Raw genomic sequence first — 10,072 nt, forward strand, 5'->3', positions numbered from 1 at the left:
TGAAAGGATCACCTCCCCTGTGGAAAATAAGGAATCTCCTGGCGACCATTCCTTCCTTCTTAATTCCCATTCAATATTTCTAACTAACAAGTAAGTAAAGTCTCTATTGATGCTAGTAAGTCTTTAACACCTGTCTGAATTTACCATAGTCTCTTTTTCAACAAAGACAGAGCAAAGCTCTAAGCTCACAACCTTCATGATTAGACTTTACTTCTGCAGTTAGCATACAATAAAACATCTTTGGTATATAGGTCTGTAAGTTTGAACACATGCATAACCACCACCACCATCAGGATACAGACCAGTTCTGCCACCCCAAACTCCCTTGTGCCACCCCTCTGTAATCAACCCCTCCTACCACCCTCTGCCCACCACTGGTCTATTCTCTGTCCCTCTAGCTTTGCCCTTCCCAAAATGTCATATAAATAGAATCACACAGAATGCAGCCCTTTGAGACGGACTGCTTTTACTCAGCATAATCTAGCTAGTAATAACACGATTTGGTTTTGTATATGTATATACATATGTATGTATGTACATATATAAATATATAGTCATCTATATTTACAAGCAAGTGATAGAAATTTTCCATTTACAATAATGACATGTTTCCTTCTAAAATAAATCTGTTAAGTAAAAAGAATAGGTAAATATTTGTATGCGTGGTAAGAAAAGGGGAAAAATCATGAAGGTGGGACACAAATGCCTAAATTCTGGGATATAACAGACATTAGATATATAATGATATAATTGCATCCTACCCTCTTACCCCCTACTCACACACCCAAAATACCAGTCTGTAATTCTATGAATTCCTGAAAGGGAAGGAAAAAGAATTTTAAGAGAAGAAACAGTCTATTCCCAGGCATCTCATTCCAACCAGGCTTTCCTGAGTGCAGTTCTAGAAGCTTTGATTCCTTCCTCAGGCACCTGATCGTGGAAAGACAATTCCAGCACAAAGAGCAAGGGCCACAAGAGGTAGATTTCTTTTGTTTGCAAACTCTTCTTTGTTGCCATGTTAGTTTAATGATTACTGTGGCTGTCATCATCCACACTACTACAAACAAATGCCTTAGAATCTTTTGTCTGTGGTGTGTAACGTTCAGAACACGGAAACAAAGGCAACTTAAATAGTGTGTTATAAGTGTGTGAGGGTAAAACCTTCAATCACCCATTTAACAAAAAGCCTCCTCCTGTCACTAGGCATGTTAGTTCATGCCCTACAGGACTTTTCAGAGACTGTTTCCGCCTTTGACCCAGGTGCAGTCGTAGCCAAACATTTGGATCCTTCACAAAATAAGGTCTGTGCCTGCAAAAGAGCAATATCGAAGCTATGAACAGGAGGGGAAAATTTAAATAGAACTAAGTGGGTACATCTTTCTGTTCTTTATGTTTCCTCTCCAAAAAATTTGCTTCATTTTTAAGACATTTATTTAGTTCCTAAGGAAAGGTAATTATATTTTATGAATGGAAAAAGAATATAAGGTTTCTAGCTTGCTGAATATGTAAGAAAGAGTTAGAGGCTGGAAAATGAACATGAACTTTAATCTCACGAAGGAAAATCACCTAGAAAAATCCATCCAGAGAATGGTCTAACATGCTACACTTACCACTGAGATAGTAAATGCTTTTTAAAATGCCAAATTAAGATGATGCTAACATATTTTTTTAAATACTTTGGGAAACTTGGGATGATAGAGCTGGCAAATGTCACCAATTAATCTTCAGAGGAAAATTCAAGAAAAAGCAAGGATGGGATAAATCTTTTATTCACATGGATGTTTTGAAGCCCCTCAAATTTCATTACACTGGCTAAAATACTTCCTTTTTTACCACAATCCATTAAAAAAAAAATTTTAATGTTTATTTATTTTTCAGAGAGAGACAGACAGACAGAGAGACAGAACATGAGCAGCTGAGGGGCAGAGAGAGAGGGAGACACAGAATCCAAAGTAGGCTCCAGGCTCTGAGCTGTCAGCACAGAGCCCGACACAGGGCTCAAACCCGAGAACTGCAAGATCGTGATCTGAGCCGAAGTTGGACATTCAACCGACTGAGCCACCCAGAAGCCCCCCCCCCCAAATTTTTTAATGTTTATTTGTTTTTGAAAGAGAGAGAGAGACAGAGAGCAGGAGCGGGGGAGGGACAGAGAGAGAAAGAGACAGAGGATCCAAAGCAGACTGTGTGCTGACTGCAAAGAGCCCAATGCGGGCTAGAACCCAGGAACATGAGATCATGACCTGAGCTGAAGTTGGACATTTAACCCACTGAGCCACCTAGGCGCCCCCTATAGTCCATTCTTGATGAGCAGTCTCTAGACTTTCCCAGAACCCTGCAAATTCTTTCCAGGAGTCTCACTCTTACTATAACCAGAACCCCTCTCCATGCATGTGACATTCTGTAACAAGACTTTCACGTATGTAAGACTGTTACCGAAGTAGGTGAAGCCCATAGGCTTTAGATGAAAAGCAGACCCATGCAAGGGCAAGTGCAAGATGGCGTGTGCATTCAGGTGCCAGTGCTCTATTTGAAGTACAGGGTGTATGGTTGGATTTTCTTCTTTTAGAAAGACATGGGTGGAAGGACACATAGATGGCTCAGTCAGTTAAGCATCTGACTTTTTTTTTTTAATATTTATTAATTCATTTTGAAAGAGAGAGAGACAGAGCGCGCACACAAGCAGGGGAGGGGCAGAGAAAGAGGAAGAGAATCCCAAACAGGGTTCACGCTCACAGCACAGAGCCCAATTCAGGGTTTGATCTCACAAAGTGTGAGATGATGACCTGAGCCGAAATCAAGAGTTGGTTGCTTAACCGACTGAGCCATCCAGGCATCCCAAGCATCTGACGCTTGATTTCGGGTTTCAGGCCCGTGTCGGGTTCTGCTCTGCCTCTCTCTACCCCTCCCCCACTTGTGCTCTTGCTCTCTCAAAAATAAATAAACTTACAAAAAAGAAAAGAAAAAGAAAGTGATTGGTGGAAGCTATACGTCTAGGGCAGTGATTCTCCATCAGTGTAATTTTGCCCCCAGATAACACATTTCACAGCATCTGGAAGCCTTTTTTGTTGTCACAAGTTGGGGTCTGATATTGGCATCTAGTAGGTAGAGACTAGAGAACTGCTGAACATCAGTCTCCCAAAACAGAGAATTATCTGACCCAAAATGTTACTAGTGATGAAGTTGAGAAGCCCCATTCTAAATTTTTTTTTAACGTTTATTCATTTTTGAGAGACAGAGACAGCGGGGGGAGGGGCAGAGAGAGAGAGACACACACACACAGAATTCAAAGGAGGGTCCTGGCTCTGAGCTGTCAGCAGCCCGACTCGGGGCTCAAACTCACGAATCGCGATATCATGACCTGAGCTGAAGTCAGACAGTTAATCGACTGAGCCACCCAGGTGCCCTGAGAAACTCCATTCTAGAGGAGATCGTCTAGGGCAATACTGTCCAACAGAACTTTCTCTGATGATGATGGAATCATTCTATACTATGCTGTCCAATACAGCAGCCATTAGCCACATGTATATACTGAGTATTTAAAATGTGGCTAGTGCAAGTGAGGAACTGAATTTTTAATTTTGTTTGCTTTTAATTAATTTTAATGTAAATAGCTGTAAGTGGCTATGGGGCTGCCATATTTGCAGGGCAAGTCTAGAGAAGAATAAAGCCTTAAGAAAATTCCAATATTTAAAGCTTTGCTGATCACAGCACATCAAAAAGGATCAAACTGGGGGAGCCCATGAGACTCACTTGGGAGCTTGCTGGAGATGGATGCCTGTGGATCATTAGGTGGCCAACTAGTCCCAGTTTGCCCAGAACTTTCTTTTTTTTTAAGAAATTTTATGTTTTAATGTTTATTCACTTTCGAGAGACAAAGACAGAACACGAGCAGGGGAGAGGCAGAGACAGGGGGACACAGAATCTGAAACAGGCTCCAGGATCTAGGCTCTGAGCTGTCAGCACAGAGCCCGACGTGGGGCTCAAACTCACCAACTGTGAGATCATGACCTGAGCGGAAGTCGGATGCTCAACCGACTGAGCCACCCAGGCGCCCCACCCAGAACTTTCTTGGTTTTAGCACTGGAAGTTCCATATCCTGGGAGACCTCCAGTCCTGGGAAAACTACTTTAGCTTGGGTCCCACTTTCAGAAGTTTTCATTCAGTGGGTCTGGGGTGGGACCTGGTAATTGGCCTTTTTATCAGATTTCCCAGGAGATTCTTCTGTGTAGCAAGGTTCAAGAATCAACGGCAGAGTGGCCAGTTAATGGAGGCTGCCAAAAGCAGGCAGAGGGAGGCGGGAGGGGAAGGGTGCTGGGTTGTTTGTGCCTTGGCAGCTCAGTGATTTCTTGCATGGCTGAACTACTCCAGCCTGTCCCAGAAGAACAAGGGCCCCTCTCCGGGAGAGCCAGAGACAATGCAAGACACATATAACAGCTCACGCACCCACTGACACCTGCTAGAAGGAGTAGCCTCCTCTGTGACCCAACGAAGATCTCACTTCCTGGAGACCTATAGGCTATGGAAGCCCCTCTTCATCCCCTTTGCCACCATATGTGTTGCTCAGAATCCTAGCAGGAGCAGTGGAACATGATAGACCTTAATGTCCCCTGTGGCTAGTACCCTCTAACGCTTTCTCGACCACTGAGGCTCAGAAAGGCAGGAGACAGTAAAGCCAGGTTAGGCTTTATCCATACCCTGTGATTCTAGGTCTGTAGCAAGCCTCTCTGAGAGGAAAATGAACCCCTTTCGGGTTCCGTCTCTGGGACTAGAAGTTTAGTTCTTTTTATTTTTTATGTTTTTTAAGTTTACATATATGTTCATTTAATGTTCATTTATTTTTTTAAAAAATTTAAAAATTTTATTTATTTATTTTTTTATTTTTTACATTTATTTATTTTTGAGAGACAGAGCACAAGTTGGGGAGGGACAGAGAGCGAAGGAGACACAGAGTCTGAAGCAGGCTCCAGGCTCTGAGCTGTCAACATAGAGCCCGATGTGGGGCTTGAACTCACGATCTATGAGATCATGACCTGAGCCAAAGTCAGATGCTTAACCGACCGAGCCACCCAGGCGCCCCAATGTTCATTTATTTTTGAGAGAGAAAGAGAGAGAGCACCCGTGTGAGGCGGGGAGAGGCAGAGGGGGAGGGAGACAACAGAATCTGAAGCAGGCTCCAGGCTCTGAGCTGTCAGCATAGGGCTCGAACCCACTGACCACGAGATGATGACCTGAGCTGAAGTCAGACGCTTAACTGACTGAGGCACCCAGGTGCCCCTATATATTTATTTTGACAGCGAGAGAGAGAGACACCAGGAGACAGACAGACAGAGACAGAGAGGGAGAGAGACAATCACAAACAGGCTCCACGCTGTCAGCACAGAGCCCTATGCGGAGCTCGAACTCATGAACTGTGAGATCATGACCTGAGCTGAAATCAAGAGTCAGATGCTTAACTGACAAGCCACCCAAGCACCCCTAGAAGCTTAGTTCTTAACCAGACTAATTCAGATCCTTATAATAATCCTTATAATGCCTATTTTTTAAAAATTTTTTTTAACATTTATTTATTTTTGAGACAGAGAGAGACAGAGCATGAACGGGGGAGGGGCAGAGAGAGAGGGAGGCACAGAATCTGAAGCAGGCTCCAGGCTCTGAGCCATCAGCCCAGAGCCTGACGCGGGGCTCGAACTCACGGACCGCGAGACCGTGACCTGAGCCGAAGTCGAACGCTCAACCGACTGAACCACCCAGGCGCCCCTATAATGCCTATTTAAACAAACATTATATAATAGAACATCATAAGTATTGTGGTTCCAGATCTGCATAAAGAAAAACAGAAGCAGAAACCAATAACAAAACAATGAATATGTATGTGCCAGACACTGTTATGAGAACTTGACAGGTATTAACTCATTAGATTCTTACCACAGTCTTATTGATGGGTGCTGTTATTATCCTCATTCTACTTAGGGAGATACTGAGGCACAGAGAGGTTCAGTAACCTGGCCAGGGAACACAGCCAGGAAGGAGTGGAATACAGCATCATAAATGCCCTTTCCTTTCAAGGAAGCAAATTTTCGCTTTTTCAACTCATTTGCTTAACATTCACATCTTGAGATCAGCCATCTTTTTGCCCATGCTGGGTAGGCATGATGTTAAGCTTGGGAAGTTTCTAGATTCAGTGCTGTTTGTAGCATGGCCAAGAGCAGGGTGAAGTGAAGAGTTTGCCTGGACACAGATTTAAGGGAGAGTACCCCAAATCCCAGTAACCTAGATAAATAATATCTTAGTGTAATATTTTTAAAAACAGGAAATACATGGTGAACAAAATATCAACATTTTCAATAAAGACAGGCTCAGGATTACTGATTTGTATTTTCTGTTCCAATTTGACTTGGCTCCACAGAGACTGGCAGGCAGGACCCTGCAATGCACACATTTCATGAACCACCCCAGGAATGACAGTTCTGGGGGCAACTTAAACCATCTTCCTGGGATTTCCGTCTACCTCCTCATGTTAAGGGCTTCCCTCTGATTGTACAATTTATAAGTCAAGTGTCTGCCACAGGAAAAACGTCCACTTCTCATTTGGAGAGCCATGATTTTTCATTTATTGGCGGGGGGGGAGGGGGGTGCTAACAGATGAAACATTAGGAACCGCAACTCTGGACCTCCAATTTTTCTTGTTTCTCCTATTTTCAGAAATAGGGCTTTCTGCTCTTCTATTTAAATGATACCCACCCTGAATCAAATGCCATAGAATATGGAACTTGTTTGTCTGGCTTTTGTAAAAATACAGAAATCTTACCCAGCCCTTACTCCTTTTCCTATGAATAAGGAGTGTTCTTTCTAGAAATGACCCTATTAATGACTAGCATTGCATCAGCCTGGGTTTATCTCTGGGGACATTGAACCTGAGGTGGCTAGAAATAACCTTAAGCAGCAATATAATCCAATCTCCTGACACTCCATTCTGGGAACTCTTGGCAAATACAAACCACGGAGTGATTCACAGAACTTCTAGAAAAAAGTCTGCACCTTCAACCTGACCCTTCCTCCTGGGAAAAGGACCCTTCCTGGAAAAGCATGATTATAAACCCCATTTCCTTGTCATCCAGATCCACGGAGCTCCTTTTTGCCTCTCCAGTGTAGAAGGAGCCTTGTCAGACAACAATATCGGCAAGCATGAGGATAACACCATTTACTGAGCACCTACTTCAGCGCCAGGCACTATGCTACGCCCCTCACTGCATCAGCAACTGTATCCTCCAACAACTTTATGGAGAGGTATTATTATCCTCACTTTATGATGATTACACTGAGGCCCAGAGAGAGTTAAGTAACTTGCCCAAGGTCACACAGCTGAACAGAGGCAGATGGGATTCTAAGCTGTGCCTCTCTGACTGAACTTGGATCACATTTATCATCGTTATCAGAGGAAGAAAGGGAGTTGGAGATAATATTTATGGAGTGGCTTCCAGTGCACCATATTTTCTTTTTTTTTTTTTAATTTTTAAAAAATGTTTGCTTATTTACTTTTGAGAGAGAGAGAGAGAGAGCACAAGTGGGAGAGGGACATAGAGAGAGAGGGAGACACAGAATCCAAAGCTGGCTCCAGGCTCTGAGCTGTTAGCACAAAGCCTGACGTGGGGCTTGAAACTCAAAACCATGAGATCATGACATGAGCTGAAGCCTAACCGACTGAGCCAACCAGGCGCCCCACCATATTTTCTTATTAGCCTTGATATCCACCGGGGGAGGTAGGAGCTCTTAGCATACTACCCATTCTATAGGCAAGCAAACTGAACCTTGAAAGGTACAATAACTCACCCACAGTGGCACGGTAGGACCGGGAGAAGCCAGATTTTGATTCAGGCAGACAGCTTTAGAGCTTCCTGAGCTGATATGCTCCCTGACTTCCCCATAGTCTTTCTTTCCTCTAACAAGTACTTATCGTGCACTTATTCTGTGCCTGGCATCTGGCAAGAAGCAACGGGACAGCCCGTTTCTACCTCCTCCCATGACACATTCTCCAGGGTTCCCTACCATTTATGTGACCCCCATACCACCTTTAAAACACCCTTTCTTACCTGCCCTCCGTCCTGGCGTTTCCTCTCCACCCTGCGGAGACAGCGGGTCCTCTCTCTCGCTCTCTCTTCTTTTTTTTTTTAAACACTAACCCATAAGGCCCTTCGTCTTCTGCCTTAGACACAGCCCCACTTGCTCTCTTAGTCACACTGCTGGGCCTGGCCACCCAGCTTCCAGACAGCAGCTATTTACCAGCCTATGGCAGAGGAAGCCCCAACTCGGAGCCCAAACTGTGTATTTCTTTCTTCCTGAACCCCAACCCTGCCCTCTCAACAATACTCTTGGCATCAGTGCACTAAAAAGACCAAAGTCCTTTCTAGAGGTTATTTTATCTCTTGGACACAATAAGGAAGTAACAAGGTTGATTTTTTTTTTTTTTTAATCCCAGGAGGGAGGTGCAATGGAAAGAGACTATCTTTTCATTTATTCAACAAAGCATTCTCCCACACATCATGCTCCACTAGATACCCTCAGGCGCTGGCCACTTTGTTTTGCAGGTGTAGCCCCTGAAGCAACAGGCAGACATTACAAGTTAACTCCGTAATTATGATGGCATGTCCCTTCCAGAGATAAAGGACAGGCCTCGTTTCATGGCCAGCTAACTTGAATCAAACCCTGGCTCCAGTGCTCTACCCCTCTGAAGCTCCACGACTCTATCCTTTTGAACCTCAACTTTCCCCGCCCTCATCTGCAAAATGGGGACAATATACTCTCCTCCAATGGGTTTCTTAGCCCTCAGAACTGTCATCTCTGGGGTGACTCATGGGACACCTGGATTGTAGGATCCTGCTTGCCAGTTAGTATGGAGCTGAGCCAAACTGGAATTGAAAGCAAAAGGACAAATTAGTAACTTTCTTGTAGGTGTAAGTCAGGGTTTCTCGACCTCAGCACTTCTGGCATCTGGAGTCAGATGTTCTCAGTCGTGGGGGCTGTCTTAAGTATTAGAGGATGTTGAGCCACATCCCCAGCTTCCATCCATTAGATGTCAGTAGGACACTCCCCATTACCAACCCCACAAGCTGTGGACAACTGGAAATATCTCCAGGAACGGACAAGTATCTTCTGGGAGGCAAAAGCACCCCCAGTCAAGAGCCACTCCTATGAATGACAGAATGTTCCACAAACTTGGGATAATATCTCCCCATTCCCTTTGAAAAGGCAAGGACATTAGCACCTCAGCATTTTCCTCTAGGAAAGTTTTTCTTCCCCCCATTTCCCCACTTTTAGAAACTATACCACATTTTTACATGTTGTGCCCATTCTGCAGATCAGGGAACTGAAGCTCAGAAAGCAACTTGTTGAAGTCCCAGAGCTGGAAATTACTCAAAGACAATATTTGAACCCAGGTCTAGCAGGAAAAACTACTACGTAACTGTCCTTGCCACCTGAAATCCTCCTCCCAAAGCCTCATCAGCTGCACTGGGTAATGCACCGAAGCAGAGGAACTCGGACCCTCTTTGGGATAACAAAAGGCTCCCGGTGACAGCCTCCTTGTACACTAGATGGGGAGACTAGGATACAAGGGGGAACACACCTCCCTCTGCACTGAAAATAGGGGGCTTCTTAGGAATGTTCCAGATAGCAAACAGTGGCCTGGCTCTGTGGACAGGAAGCAAGAAAGCTCCTCAGGCACCTGCTCCCCTCCCCTCCCACCTCCTGCCTCCCCTAAATAAACATTCTTTCTGTACCATCGTCTCCACTCTGTAGTAGAAACGCATAGCATTCACTGTAGCCAAAGTGTCGGCTAAGTGCCAGGCACAGTTCAGAGTGCTTTATGTTTACGTAAACCAGAAGAACACCATATGGGGTAGTTACCATTGTTGTCCCCATTTTACAGATAAGGGAACTGAGACCCAGAAGGGCGATAACCTGCCACATTCTCCTTACTAGGAGGATGTCAAGAACATGCAGACTTTATGACCAACAGACCTGGTTCAAATGTTGATTCCTCTACCAGCCTCCTGTGTAACATCCAGCAAGTTAG

At 44.4% G+C, this 10,072-nt stretch overlaps 1 protein-coding gene across 1 annotated transcript in view; it reads right to left on the reverse strand.

Annotated features, from left to right (window-relative positions):
- TMC5 (transmembrane channel like 5) overlaps positions 1 to 8,396 on the reverse strand; it is a 71,753-nt gene extending 63,357 nt beyond the window's left edge. The window contains exon 1 of the mRNA XM_007087308.3: positions 8,091 to 8,396. The gene's annotated coding sequence lies outside the window, so the exon portion shown is untranslated. The remainder of the gene's footprint in view (positions 1 to 8,090) is intronic.
- Positions 8,397 to 10,072: the final 1,676 nt, after the last annotated feature.

Source organism: Panthera tigris, chromosome E3, assembly GCF_018350195.1.
Source record: "Panthera tigris isolate Pti1 chromosome E3, P.tigris_Pti1_mat1.1, whole genome shotgun sequence".
Lineage (NCBI taxonomy): Eukaryota > Metazoa > Chordata > Mammalia > Carnivora > Felidae > Panthera > Panthera tigris.